At 58.3% G+C, this 15,179-nt stretch overlaps 1 long non-coding RNA gene across 1 annotated transcript; it reads right to left on the bottom strand.

The window, feature by feature from the left end:
- Positions 1–2,528: 2,528 nt before the first annotated feature.
- Positions 2,529–6,299, bottom strand: LOC104003956 (uncharacterized). Its single transcript, XR_008541547.1, has one exon. It is a non-coding gene; the product is annotated as an uncharacterized LOC104003956 (long non-coding RNA).
- Between the last annotated feature and the right edge of the window lie 8,880 nt (positions 6,300–15,179).

The raw sequence follows: 15,179 nt of genomic DNA, 5'->3' as shown, positions 1-15,179 counted from the left end.
GTGCCTCCGGCCCTGGCACCGCTCTGCCCCACCCAGTTGGTGGAATCATGGAAGCAGAAGAGGGGGTGGTCCCTGGCTGGTGTTTGTGCTGTGGAGACGCCCGCACAGGCCAGGACACTTGCATAGAATGCTCCCGGCACTCTGCCGTCTCCAGGGCTGTGTGTAAGAGTCAGTGACAGAACTGTACGCAGCATGCAAGAGACAACTGCCATCACTGCCACCTTGAAGGGCAGCCTGGGCACATACTGTCGAGGGACAAGGAACTCGCTGACAGCAGAAGGCTTCATGCCACATGCTTCGGTCTGTATACAGCCCAAATCCGGCAAAGTGGCACGCAACACTGTCCAGGGGTTCACTGCACACGGCAAAGATGTCCTAGAGGTTAAGGATGACAAATGCCTGTGCAGGAGGGAGGTCGCCTCTGGGAACCCTGGGGGAAGCAGGAGGGATGTGTTCCAGCTTTCCTGGGTGCCTGTCTGGCCTCTCTCTGCCCAGAGCCCGCCCCCACAGCAGCAGACACTGGACGGGGTCCCAGGCCAAGGAGCATTCCACTCAGTAGGGTGTGGGGGCTTCCCTCCTTTCAGGAGCTCACAGAGTGAGGGGGCCCAGGGATCAGCATGCAGCTTTAACCCACAGCCCCATCTGGGACCAGCGTGCACTTTCATCCCCAGCCGCCGTCTCTGCTTTTGGCCCTGCCGGGACTTGGGGCTGCCCGCACATTAAATGGCCCAGGTCTGTGTCCTGGTAACTCAAGCCTGAGAGAGCTGCCACCCTTGTAGGTCATGGCTGCAGGAAATCAGGCTGTCCCCCAGGTCTAGGTGGGTCTGCCAAAATGCCCCGAGACGTGAGCAGGGCTGTGAGGTCAGCCCTGGGTGGCGCCGCTCCTCCTGCTCGTGTGCCCAGATCAATCGGCTGCCCCCGCTGGAAGGGGATGCTGTCCCTGCTGGGGTCCGGAGCCCACTTCGGGCTCCCTCTCCAACCAACAGTGGCTCCCTGGAGACTCTACATGCCCCACCCTTGCCCTCTGCTGCACTGCCGGGACCACCTTTGCTCTCAAGGACTGTGGACACTGGTGAAGAGGGGCACCCGGTCGATGCCAGCTGGACTCCGTCCACCCCTCGAGAGCCAGGGCGTTGGGCTCACTGTCTTCCCCAGAGGAAGCCTCGCTGGGGCCACGGGAGGCTCGGGCCTCTATTCCTCCGGCACATTCTGGCACGGTGGCAGGGGAGGCTCCTTAGGAGGATGAGGGGACGGAGAAGGCCCCAGGGGTCTCCTGCAGGCAGCAGCGTTTGCTCTGCAGGGCCTGGAGGTTCAGGCAGGGAGGTGGAGGCGACTACATGTGGACGCAGGTTAAAGGACAAGGATTCTGAACATGCCGGGGCTGGGTCCCGGCACCATCAGAGCCAAGTCACCAGCTCCCTCGGGGAGGAGAGAGCTGTGAGGGCTGAGTCACCGGTGGGCTGGAGTGGAGGGGAGGATAGGGCGACAGGTGAGGACACTTCAGGCCGGGCAGGCTTCCAGCGTGCGGAAGGGGCCGGTGGGTCAGGTGGGGGGTAGGGTGGAGGCACTGGCTGCGTGGCTTCAGCAGGCATCACCCTGGAATGTGCTGGAATAACAAGCAGAGGCGGTGTGGAGCAGGATGGAGGGCAGAAGTGCAGAGATAGGAGTGTGTGATCCTGGGTGGAGGCGCTGACGCCTGGCCGGCGGAGACGACACTTCTGGAGCCTCGCTGAGGCTGGATCCCAGGCGCAAGGGGCGGGCCCACCACGGGGGACCCCAGGTCACAACAAGGGGCAGCTCAGAGCGGGGTGGGGGCCCCCAGGCCACCCAGGAGTGGAAGTGGCTCGTGATGCTGTGGGTGCTGCGCTGTGAGGGGCTCCTGGTCCTGCCGGCCTCCCAGCTACACGTGGCCCACTCGCCTCCACAGCCGCCAAGCCTCCCTTGGGGCTCCTGCTCTCGGGGCTGGGCTGGAGGGGCCTGGGAGTCCCAGCGGGCGAGGAAGCCGGGCCCAGGGGAGAGCAGCATGCTGGGTCAGGAGACCGGTCGGGGGCTCGGCCGGGCCTGGAGTCCAGCGGGCAGGGGCTGGCAGGGAGTGGGCAGGGTGCCCGCCACCCCGAGGGCCACCAGGGAAGACCATCTGGGTTGGGTTTGCGGCGGAGGCTCGCCAGCAGTGTTTTGACTCCAGGCAGGTTTCAGAGTGTGAACGGCCCCCGTGTCATCTGCTGGGTCCCTCTGCCAGAGGGTTTCTGAAAGACAGATGGCCACACGCGGAAGCTGTCGGCGGTGTGTGGGCCCAGCGATGACGGGGGTGCGAATCCTGCTCTTCCTCCCTCGGCAGCCGGCGGTCTCTCAGTCCTCTCCCGTGTTCTCACTGTACCCTAGAAAGCAAAGCCCGAGCTCCTCAGCACGCTGTGGGGGCGAGTGGGCAGAGCCAGGCGTCCTGCGGGCACGCAGGGCTGTTCCTGTGCCTCCATGAGCGGGGAGGGGCGCTGGCGGGAGCCCCCACCCAGGCGGCCTCCCCACCTGGGACCCCACACAGGCGGCCTCCCCACCTGGGACCCCACACAGGCCTCCTGACCTCATGGGGCTGGGCTTGGCCACAGGAGGGCGCTTTGCGTGGAACCTGAACCTGGCCTGGCTTTGCCTCCGTGGTTTTCGGCACAGGGGGAGGGGCCAGCTGAATTCCTCCGCAGGATCCCAGGGGCTGTGCAGACACGGGCCGTGACTGCTGGGTCCTCCGTGGAGAAAATCAATACCAAGTTGGAGTGAGTCCCCAGGGTTCACGTATCACTCTGCACCCGGAAGGAACTTTCTGGAAATGCAATACATCCCTGCAAAGTGGGACTCAGGGCTCTTTCCTGTCACTGTGCAGAAGGCAAGGTCTCAAAGGGAGAAGATCAGAAGGCTGGGAGCCCGGGAGCCCGCCTGGGAGCCTGCCTGGGCCTGGGTCTCCCCTCAGGGCTGAGGAGCCCCGGGCCCAGCGCCCACGGTCGCTGTAGCCAAGCTCACAGGCCCCACCTCCTGCCTGGCCATGCTTTTGCCCACGTGGGCTGCAGCCAGGGCCTGGTCGCCACCCTCCCCAATGTGGCCCTGAGGCCAGTCCTGTGCTGGCCTGTATTGACACGCCGGCTCACTCAAATCGATTCTTGTCAAAGCCATCGTGGAAAGAACAGCTTTCAAAACAGAGCCCAAGAAGACGTGGGCTTCCGCTGTGAGAGCCCGGGTGCTGGCGGGCTGCCCAGGGCGCCTTCTCTCTCTCCAGCCGGCCTGGAGCTCCACGAGCAGCTCCTGGCTGTTGCAGGGCTGTGAGATGTTTTCGTTTGTTCAGCCGGAAGGTCTAGAGAAAGGGGCTGAGGGGGACGCCTGAGCACCCAGCCTTGGGGAGGAGGCCAGGACTGAGGCCTGGATTCATTCCTCATGTGTCCCAAGGACAAGCACATGGAACGGGCTGTGTTCTGGCTGCAGACGGGCCTGGGAGCACCCTCACTGGCCTGGGAACGGGCAGGCTGCGGGGCAGAGGGCAATGGACCTTCTGCCTAGGTGCCAGGGGCTGGTGTGCAGCTCCGCGCCCCGGGGACCCCATCCCAGCCCCTCAGCCAGCCCCTCTGCAGTGGCAGTTTTCTCTTCCTGCCAAGACCTTGGACGGAGTCTGCACCCATCCCTGCACGTGGCAGAGACAAAACCCACAATCAGATACACAGGAAGGGCCGGGGTCCTGCCACCTGCACGTTAGACCCTGAGGGTGACGTTTGCTCTTTGATCCTCTGGTCCTTTGCACTCCGGGGGCCTCTGCCTGGCATGGAAATGTTGATTCTTCCCTGTCTGCCTAAGACAGTGTGATTTTCAGACTAGCAGAGGAGGAAATGTCCGGCGGCTGTCCTGTGGGGGTCCACCCACCCTCGAGACTGTCATGGGCCGCGTGTCTCCCCCGGTGGCTGTCCTATCCTATCGGGCTCTACCCACCCTCAATACTGTTATGAGCCACGTGTCTCCCCCCTGGGCGGCTGTCCTATCCTATGAGGGTCCACCCACCCTTGATACCGTTAGGGGCCACGTGTCTCCCCACTGGGCGGCTGTCCTATCCTATGGGGGTCCACCCACCCTTGATACTGTTAGGGGCCGCGTGTCTCCCCCAGATCTGTATGCTGCAGCCCTAAGCCCCAATGCCTCCGCAAGGGACCTTACTTGGAGATGGGGTCCTCACAGAGGTGGTTAAGGTAACATGAGGCTGGTGGGGTGGCCCTGGCCCAATCTGCCTGGTATCCTTATACGGAGAGGAGATGAGGACACAGACCCACACAGAGGGATGGCCTTGTGAGGACAGTAGCAGGAGACAGAGCCAAGGAGAGAGGCCTCAGGAGCCAGCGGAGCCGCACCCTGACCCTGGATTCCACCTCCTGAATGGTGAGAGAGCCATTCAGGCTCTCTCTGTTGAAGCCCCCAGGCTGTGGGACTTGTTAGAGTGACCCGGGAGCTCACACGATAGTCACAGCACATTACAGCTGACAAAGTGAGCTCCTTCCCTGGAGACGCTCCTCCCAGCATTCCGGCGAGGTGGGGGCTGGCACGTCACCCCCACTCTGGATGAAGAGGCCGCATCAGGCGGGATGGGCGTGGCTACGCTGCAGTCACAAACAGCCCCACAGCTCACCATGGGCTACTGCACAAGTTCATTGCCTGCACTTCGGGGTGGGCACCCACTTGCCCCTGTTCCAGCCGCTGTGCTTGGTGTGGCTCCCTCCTCACCAGGACCTGTGACTGTGACGCATCAGAGGAGGAGGTGCTGGGAGGAGACAACGCGGAGACTGAGGGTGAGACTGGAGGAGGGGAAGCCCCCGTTTCTTATTGAGAGCCCTACGGGGTCAGGCCAAGGAGCGCAGGTGGCTGTGCGGGAAGGAGCTGCACTCTGCTAGGTGTGGGGGCTTCCCACCTGCACTCCCAGGTGAGCCGTGGCCGTGCCACCAGGCCCCTCAACCCTGTGCCTGCCATGCGGCCCTCTCGAAGGACCTCTGGATATGTCTGGGGAGTCCTGCTCAGCCTGGCCCCAGTGGAGTCTCTGCAGCAAATAAGCACACAGCAGCAGCAGTCACTGCACCTGTGGCCCTGAGAGGCTGTGAGCACACAACATCCTGGCTGGAAAGAGGGGAGGCCTGGGGTCCGGGCAGCTTGTGGGGCCAGCTGTGCACCCAGTGACATCCTCGTCACCACCCACGCCGAGCACAGCAGAGACCCCAAGCCGAGGGCAGAAGGAGCACACGGTCACAGGAAACCTTTCCTTCCAGTTCTCTGTGCCTGCAGCCAGCACTTCATGTCTAGGGATGAATTTAATCTGCACGGTGACCTCTGAGGTGGGCACTGCCACTGTCCCAGCTCTATAGACACGGAGTGTGGCGGGCAACATAGTTAGGAAACAGCAAGCCTTTGAGCGGAGGGGGGTCTGGCTGTGGCTTCCCCTCTTTGTTGAATGGTGTCCCCACAGAAAGATCTGTCTGTGTCCCAGAACCTGTAAAGATGACCTTATTTGAAAAAAGGGTCTTTGCAGATATAATCAGGTCAAGACCTGGCAGCGTGATCGTCCTGGGCTGTCAGGCTGGACCACAGCGCCTGGTGTGAAGGACAAGCACCTTCATGAAGAGAAGAGAAAACCCAGGGAGAGCCACATGGAGAGGGGCCGAGGCCGTGGGAGGGCCAGGCAGGGACTGGAGGGAGGCAGCCACAAGCCAAGGAACGCCTGGGCCACCAGAAGCTGCCAGAGACAAGGAAGATCCCACTCTAGCGCCTCTGGAGGGAGTGCAGCCCTGCCCACAGCTTAATTTGGGGCTGTAAGGGAATTCCCCAGAGCTGTAAGGGAATCAGTATCTGTTGTTGAGGCCACCTGGCTTGTTGCAAGAGCCCCAGGACACGCGCCCACTTGGCCACGTTGCCCAGGCGGTTGTGGTCGAGTGCCCAGGGTTCCGGCCCCAGCGCCTGCACTCCTGACCACACAGGAGGTTGACGCCTGCCGGGAAGTCTGCTCACGGCACCCGCGCTCTTTCCGGATTCCAGTGCTTCCTGCAGTGCTCTGTGCAAAGGAGTGCTGCCGGCTCCCATCCCCAGCCTCTCAGGGCTGGGAGGTGACATCCAGCAGCAAGCAGGGGCCCCGCTCTCTGCGACAGCGTGGTTGAGAGTTGGTGCCAGCCAGGTGTGTTGGCTCATGCCTGTAATCCCAGCGCTTTGGGAGGCTAAGGTGGGAGGATGGCTTGAACCCAGGAGTTCAAGGCTACAATGAGCTATGCTTGCACCACTGCACTCCAGCCTGGGCGAATGTGAGACCGTTTCTATAAAATACAATAGAGAGACAGCGAGTCGGTGCCACACGATTGGCCCTTGGTGTGTTTTCCCTGCCCATCAGAGCTACCCCAAGGAACTGAGGGAGCAAATGTGTGCCTGTCTGCTCACCTGCTTAAGATGCAAAGTGTCGAAAGCAGGGCCCCACCCAGCATCTTCCCCTCCCACAGGTGCCTGGCACGCTGGGCTCCTGCCGCCCCAAACCGACGTGACTTGGTGAACGTAAGTGAGCACTGGCTGACCGGATCATGTTTAAAGGAATCCTTTAGGGGAACCACTCTGCAAAGAAAGTAACCCTCAGTAACTCGCTTTTAGTTATATGTGGACTTCACCTTATCAGGCTTCCATAAGGTGGATTTGCAGAAAGCCGGGGCGGTGGCGCGTCAGGAGGCGTGGGTGCTGGTGGGATTCTCCGCAGGTGCTGCTGGGCCGGGCAGTGGCTCCGGTGGGGGGCGCTGTGTCTCCAGGCCCTGACCTGGCTCCCGCTGGGCCGGCTGTGGCAGGGAAGAGCCATTTTTCATGGCAGGGGGGCGGCTTCACACCGGCCCAAGTGCCAGTATGTTCCACGGTTCTTTTTGCTGACGGAATCAGCCATCAGCTCAACCCAGGTGACTTCCAACCTAATCTAAACAAGGTGGGGTCAGTGGACTCAGATCTCACAAAGAAAGACACGGTGACGTCGGGCGTGGCCAGGTGAGGCAGGGGTGGGGAGAGGCTGACAGCCTCTGCCTCTCCCTCCACCGGCACCGCCCGCCCGAAGCTCACGTGGCCCTTCCGGGCGTCATTTCTTCACTGGGTCGTGCCAAGCAGCAGGGGCGCGGCTGTCCCAGTCCTCACGCCCTGCCCTCCTCGGGCAGCCTGGGCGTCCGCTCCTGCACTCAGAGCACCCCCCGCCAGGCACCCCCCGCCAGGCACCCCCGCCAGGCACCCCCCGCCAGGCATCCCCTGCCAGGCACCCCCCATCCACACCCAAAGGCAGGCCCAGGCGCATGGCTTGGGTGAGGGAGTCTGTTTGGGGCCATGCCTGCAAGCCCTGTGGGAAATCGGGGTGGAGGGAGCGGGCGGGGCCGAGCGGCCGCGGGAATGAGCAGTGCCCTGCCTCCAAGGGAGCCCCGGGTCCTCTCCCCACTGGCTGGCCCTGTCGTGGACATGGGCTCTCGGGTTTCCGACGGGCTGAGCCTAGTGGCTGAGGGCGCCCTCAGGCAGGGGCAGGTGGGCTTGGGCCAAAGAGAAACCTCTTCCCCCATAGGGGACACAGCAGACAGCCACCAGGAGCCGGAGTGGAGGGGCCAGGCTGTGCTCAGCCTCACGACACACTGGCGTTCGCTCAAGCTCATGGCTGGCGTTTAGGAGGGCACCGCGAGCACCTACTGAGCTGGGATGAGGTCAGAGGCTGCCCCTGCCCGGTGAGATGAATGCCCTGGGGCCATGTGGGCTCTTGGCCGGGTGGTGCCAGGATGTGCCTGGATTTCAGAGTAGGTAGTCAGGGGCGGCCACCTGCTGGGAGTCTGGACCCGGACCGTGGAGCCGGGGCGACTGGGCTTCAGCTTCAGTGGCTGCACAACATCCAAAAGCAGGGGGCCCTTGAGGACCCAGCCCTGCTCTCCAGGCAGTGGGCACTTGGCCCCAGTGCCCCCCCTTTCTCGGTGCGAGGCCGAGCATCTCCCAAGTCTGGTGCCCACCCGGCTGCCTTGGCCTCTGCCCACTCCATGCCAGCTCTTACTCTGCCACAGGCCCGGCCCCTCTCACTTCCAGCCTGGGCCCCACTGTCACTTCCCATCATCTCCCTCCTGGGTGACAGCCTTGGGGAGGGTCTCTGGCCTGGACTCTGTTCCCAGGACACGGCCCTTCCTGCTCCTTGGTGGCCTTCTTGGGCCTCCAAGTCCTCGACCATACCCATGACCTGCTGCCCGCTGCTGGTGGGCCTCAGATTTCCCGGAAAGAGGGAAGAGGCTCAGACCAGCCCATAGCAGCTTTCCAGGTGAGGCCGTGATCATGAGCAGTCCAGGGTCCGCTGCCCGGTGGGGGCGGGACCGCAGGCTGGGCAGGGACAGCAGGCAGGGGTCCCTCCCCCCACACAGCCCCCGCTGCTGCGCGGGGCTCTGGGGTCCTGCCTTATGGGGGTCCTGTGTCACCTCAGTGGGGAGCAGGAGATGGGCCCGGGGCTCGGGGCTGCCATCTCCACTGCATGGTCTGGGGCTGAGCTGTCGTGGAGCAACTCGGGCCACATGTTTGTAATTTGGGCACAATTCTGTCTTCCTGTAATTTTATTGTATTTAGTAAATGCAGTTTAATTTTCTTCCTGTATAGACTTCTCAAATAACTACAAATCAAAAAAGAGCTTGCAGGCCCTTCAGGGGCAACCGTGGCCTCCAAGGACCCAACAGCAGGCCCGTGGCACACACCCATGCCCGCTCCCACTCCCAGACACTTCACGCCTGCACTCACGCCTCACAGCCACACACACGGGCACACACACAGTGGGCACGCTCACACCCCAGTCACGCACACACACACATCCACACACCTCCCTCTGCTGCTTTCTCCTTCAACTCCCCGCACCCCCATGCGTCCCCGTACAGTCCCCGTCAGGGCCGCTCCCCCGCACCCCCCCCCCCCCCCCCGTCATTTCCCACTTCCGTTCCCAGCACCGGCATTCGGCATTTGCCTCGGGCCGAGGGCTGGTGCGACAGAAGCCCTGCCAGCGCCACGAGCCGACGCCCCTGTAAAAGCGGCTGTTCTGTGCACACAGGAGCCGCCTCTGGCCTGCCAGACACGTCCTGCCCGGAGGACCACAGACCCGAGGCCGGCTAGGACCAGAGGACCGCGGCTCACTGGCCATCAGCAGGCTCACAGGGTCCCCTCGCAGCACCCGGGGGCTGGGGCCCGGCCAACCACTGAGAGAACTCGCCGTGTATCCCCTGCCGGCCTCCCTGCTCAGGGGCAGCTGGGACGTGGGCAGCCGCCTTCCAGACTCTAGCCAGGGTCCCGGATGTGGGGAAGGCCACCCATCAGGCGAGTGTATGTGAGACATGGGGACAACGGGGGCACCCCACGGAGACACCAGCTTGTCCTGGCGCGTTCTCCATGTGCTGGAGTGGGGGTGGCTGCAGGCGCAGCTGCTTCCCCTGGCTCATCTGGCTTTCAGGTGGTCACGGCTGTGCGGGTCTGTTCCCCAGCTCCGGGGGTGCAAGGCAGTGGCAACGCAGTGGCCCTGGTGGCTTTATGCTCCCGGCATGGCTCCGGGGGGTCTGCCGTGGTGACAGTGCCTGGTGGGGTGGCACTCTGTGCCTGAGTCTCCCAGGAGGCCCGTCTGGAGTCTGCAGCCCATCCTGGGTCCTGTGATACCCCTTCCCTGTGTTCAATCCCTTCCTGCTCAGAGTCCTTGGGGCCACTTTGCCCTGCTCGGACCCGTCTGTCATGAACCCTTGAGTGGGTGGTGCTGCTGAGGGCTGGTGCCTGGAGGCACTGGGCCAGCTGGAGCTGGGAGGGTGGGCAGAGGAAACGCCACATGAAGAAGCTGCAGGGTTCTCCATTCTGGCCACACAAAGTGCCTGCAGTGGATAATGCTTCCAGGGGAGTGGGGGTGACTGGAGTGTTGGAAGGGTATCTGGACAGCTCCCTGGGGGCAGTTCTCTTGTGAGCGTTTGTGGGGGTGAAAATCCCTGTCACGTCTCCTTCCAGAATGTCCATTCTACTTCAATGCCAAGTTTAAGTACACGGTGCCTAACCCACACCCTCTGTGTGCAACTGGGTGAGGTCATCTACCCGCTCCTCCAGGTCACAACAAATCCATCCCTCCCCAGCCTGTTTCCAACTTCACTGAAACACCCCTAAATGCTCCACAAAGTTCCTGGGAAGCCCTGGGCTCCAAGAGGCTTGGCCAGGGGTGAGCTTAAAGGAGAGCACACATGTGCACACACACGGACCCACCCACAGAGACACGTGCATACGCATGGATCCACACACACAAACACATGTACACACAAACTCGCATACACAAACACAAGCACTCACAGAATCACACACATGCACACACACTTATGCGCACAGTAACTCATACACACATGAGTACATGCCTGCATTCACCTGACAACATAAACACACATGCATACAGCAAACCCACATGCACACACCTATGCATGCCCACGTGCACAAAGCAAATATCTGCACATAACCAAATCCATAGGCGTGCACAAGAAAATATATACACAGATACACACACTTGCGTGTAGTGCACACAAGCATACACAAACACGCACACACGCAAGCACAGATGCAGGCACACACGGAGAGATTTTGGTTCTTTGCTCGTGAATCATTTGTTCACTAATTAAATCACCCATCAGCTTCTTTGACAAGGGCGTCATGTGAGCCTCCTGCATGCCAGGGTGAGTTCTGAGTGTTGAAGCTCCCACAGGAAACGGCACTGTCCCGGGAGCAACAGTCTTGAAGACTATGGATGGCTTCCTTGTCTTGCCCTGGCCAGAGGCGGGGCCCTGGGTTAGCACAAGGCTTTCTCAGATGAAGTTCCAAAGTTTCCCCATAAAAGGAGTCACTCCAAGCTAGCATCGCCCACGACATCCTTCCAGGCCTGGCTCCCCTGGGCCACGCGGAGTGGAGGGGGCAGGCAGGTCTGTGCAGAGGAAGGGGCAGCCTCCCCGTGCAGGGAAGGTGCTCTGCTCTTCCCACCCCCGAATCCAGCCCCCGCCCCACTCCAAGGCACCCAGCTATGCCCCTGCCGCCCTCCTGTTCATCCTTTCGCACTTTTGGGGGCTTGGTGGCTTTAGCATGGCCTGTCCCCTCCAGGGACCCACCCACCTGTATGCCAGGGTTTACTTCAGCCTCATCTGGGAAGGGAGCAGCCCTCGGGAGGCCCCTCAAGTACACAGGAGATGAAGAAGAGAGAAACTGAGGCTGAGCTGCTCCGATTGGCCCAATGGTCCTGAGTTGGAAGATGACAAAGAAACCCCTCCTTAGAGTCTGGACTCTGCTTCCCCAGTCCACGACCGTGTGGCTCAGGAGCTGGGGTAGGGGGCACCCAGGAGGATGGGGACCCTCACCTTCTGGGGACTGAGGGCCGGGAAGCCCACTGAGCACTCAGGGTGTCCCACCCTGCCCTGGAGAGAGGGCAGCTGGAGCCTGCACCCTGGGTTAGGGGGTGAGGCCGGGGAGCCAGGCAGGTACCAGGCCAGCTTCTGCCAGACCACCCTGTGGGCCATACCTGTCCCTGACGTCACTCAGGCCTGTGAGCCTCTCCCTGTGCTTCCTCTGCTAGCACATGTGTGAGTGTGTACATCACACACAGATGCACACGTGTGCACAGAGATGTATGCACATAGAGGGATGTGCACACACACACTCACACACCATTGTGTGTTACAACGCCCTCTTAAACCTTGAAACATTTGGGAAGATGCTTGACTTGTTTGGTTGCCCCTTTCTAATTCACCCATCTCCCAACTGTTCACGCCCTTGTCAACCCCCCAACCCCAGACCTTCCAAGTCACCTCCCAGGTGCCGCTGTCAGCCCCGACACCTCCTTCCTGGGCAGGGGTTGTGAGGGGATGCCTCCTTCTAGGACAGGGGGCACCGTCTGGGCAGTAACGTGGGCCACAGTTGCCCCGTGACCCTCCCTACACTTGGTTGCTCTCCCAGCCACAGGCCCGGCCCTGACGCACAGCAGCTTCTCCGGCCAACTGTGCAAAAAGGAACGTGTCCTCACTGGGCCCACGGCTGGGTGGCCACGTAGCAAGGGCTCTTCCACTGCTCAGTGCTGTTACCCTGGGATCTAAACAGGGCTTGGGGCCTAACGTGAAAAGGGAGAAGCAGTGTTACCAGGGACATCCTCCTGGGGGTTTTAGAATCTCCCCCGTGGAGGGGGAGGAGAAGAGGAAGGAGGGGGAACTGCCGGCCCGGCCCTATGAGTGCACCAAGCCACTGACCTCTGGTCCCTGCCCACCTGGGAGCTCCTCCCTCGCAGGCAGTGCCAGTCTCTGGCAGGGGTCAGGCCACCTGTTCTATTTGCCTTTAGTTCATAGCCTGATCTAAAGGTTAATGAGTTCAAAGTCACATTCCTTATCTCATTTTTGAGTGAGGACTCAAAACCTGCACCTGGACCAGTGACCCTGGGCATTTTGTCCCATCATTGCACAACCACGGTAGCTTTTATCTCCCTGCCGGCCTTTTATTAGGTGCAGCCACGGGTTCTTTGCTTTCTCATTCACCGCTGACGTCTGTACTAATGACGACACGCTTTCGAATGCCAATTCACTGACTGAAGTACTAGCCACAGGTTTGTTTTTTTTGTTCACGCCCAGAGAATGTGTCCTGGCAATATGCTCCTGTTGGACGTTATTATGCAGTGATGCTATATGGCAGATGTGCCCCAGGAATGCCACACTCACAAGGCAGCGTTTGGCCTCCTGTAAAAAAAACCCACAGAGACAAATAACTAAGAAAAAAACATGGAAGAAAGAGGTAAAGGATTCATGCCTTTAATATAAAAAGAGTTCTCAGAATAAATAAGCATTTCCGTACTAGGGGCCCATCTTTTGATTTTGCCCGTGCAAAGGAATCTGTGGCTCCTTCCTTTGTAATAGCCCCCAGTGAACCACCCCCTCCTGCCCTTAGTCCAGATTATTTGGGTGTGCTGACCTAAATTCTTCACCTCCAGAGATTAAACATGACATAAACCTGGCCAATGAAGGGCTTGCCTGGGACCGTGGCTGGGACTATCAGGGAAAAGATATGCTTTCTCTGTAGACGGTGAACTAGTAGGATGTTAGCTACCTGTCTTAGTCTGCTTTGTGCAGCTATAACAAAATATCACAATCTGGGTAATCTATAATGAACAGAGATGTCCTGGGGAGGCTGGGAAGTCCAAGAGCATGGCACTGGCATCTAGTTAGGGCCTTCTTGCTGCAGCATCCCAAGGTGGAAGGCAGACGGGCAAGAGTGAGAAAGTGAGAGCACACACACACACACACACACACACACAAAGAGAGGGGGAGAGAGAGAGAGAGCGCAAGATGGGGCCAAACTTGTCCTTTTATAAGGAATGCACTCTTGAGATAATGGCATTAATCCACTTGTGAGGGTCGTACCCCTATGACCCAAGCACCTCCCATTAGGCCCCACCTCCCACCATTGCCATGATGGGGATCAAGCTTCTGACACATGAACTTTGGGGGACACTTTGAAAGCATAGCACCATCTTTGCTACAAACTGGAATGAGCCTGCCTGAGAACAAAGCCAAGGCAGGGAAGTAGAACTGAGGGATGCTGCTGAAAAAAGGGAAGAGAACAGGTAAACATTGTGTGAGCCTGGGTCGAGCTCAGCCTGAAGCCTGCATATCCTGGGCCCTTTAGTTATGTTAACCACCAACTCTCCTTTTAGCTTAAACCAGTTTCAGTTGCATTTCTGCCTCTCACAATAAAGGGAGCCTTGACTGAGACCCACTAATAGAAAATGGAGCAGAAAATAAGAACTGACACTCATACGAAACACAAATGGCCAATGAACATGAAGAGAAGAATCACTTTCCATAAGGAAATCCAAGAATTGCCCATTACAATAAATGCATGCTATTACGGATTGAACTGTGTCCCCCTACTGAAAGGTATGTTAAGTCCTCACCTCCTGTACCTAAGAACATGGCCTTATTTGGAAATAGGGTCGTTGCAGATTAACTAGTTAGAGTGAGACCATACTGGAGTAGGCTGGGTCCTAAATACAGAATGCCTGGTGTCCTTATAAGAAGAGAGGGAGGCCCCGGGAAAAGCCGGCCCATCTGAAGATGGTGGCAGAGACTGGATGAGGGATCTGTAAGCCAACGACTGACAGGTGTCCCTGAGAACCTCCAGAAGCTGGAAGAGGCATGAAAGGAATCTCGCCAGGAGGCTGAAGAGGGAACATGGCCTTGCCCACACAGATTTCAGACATCTGGCTCCAGAACTGTGGGAGGACACATTTCTGTTGTTTGGAACTGCCTGTTTTTTATACTTTGTTATGGCTGCCCTAGGAAACTAATCCAGATATTATTTTCCACTTCTGAACTTAGCAAAATATTTTTAAAATGAAAATTCTTAAATGTTGGCACAGTTTAAGGTCAGGGGTGCCCCAGCAGTTTGGCAACATACATCAAAGGCTTTAAGACACTTTATCCTCTTTCACTTGGTAATTCCATTTTTAAGGCTTTATCCTAGGGAAAAATTTCACATAGGAATTAAGAGTTTTGGGAAAGATGCTCACAATAACACTGTTTATAGTAACGTGTAGAAACAATAATGTCTACAAATAGAAATGTTAAATAAATGGGAATGTTACATGTTAAACCTGAGATATTAGATATTAAGAATAATGTATTTAAATTATATATGATACATGGAATTCTCTTTCTACAAATAGAAAGAGAGGCTATAAGAGTGTTCATATGGGGTACAATCCAAATTTATTTTTTAAAAATTTACATCTATTCAACTAGAAAAAAATGCACCAAAATACTGAGTGATGATATCTGAGTGGTAGAATTATGAATTATTTCTTATATGTTAGTATTATATTCATATATATTTTTTATAATAATCATATATTCCATTTTATCATCAAGAAAAAAGTTTTAAAATTCCAAATCCTTTCATGTGCACTGTTTTAAACTAAGGTAGAAGAAAAAAGTCACTGAAAATCCAAGATGTAATAAACAGGCCCAACAAAGGCCAACAAACTTAGTGCATATTTGCTGTAATAAAATATTAACCCACTTGTGAGGATCGTGCCCCTGCGGCCCAAACACCTCCCATGAGACCGCATCTCCCAACACGGCCATGTTGGGGATCAAGCTTCTGACACA

Source organism: Pan troglodytes, chromosome 22 (assembly GCF_028858775.2).
Source record: "Pan troglodytes isolate AG18354 chromosome 22, NHGRI_mPanTro3-v2.0_pri, whole genome shotgun sequence".
NCBI classification, from domain to species: Eukaryota; Metazoa; Chordata; class Mammalia; order Primates; family Hominidae; genus Pan; species Pan troglodytes.
Note: the sequence above shows the minus strand (reverse complement) of the source record. Positions and strands in the feature narration are given on the sequence as shown.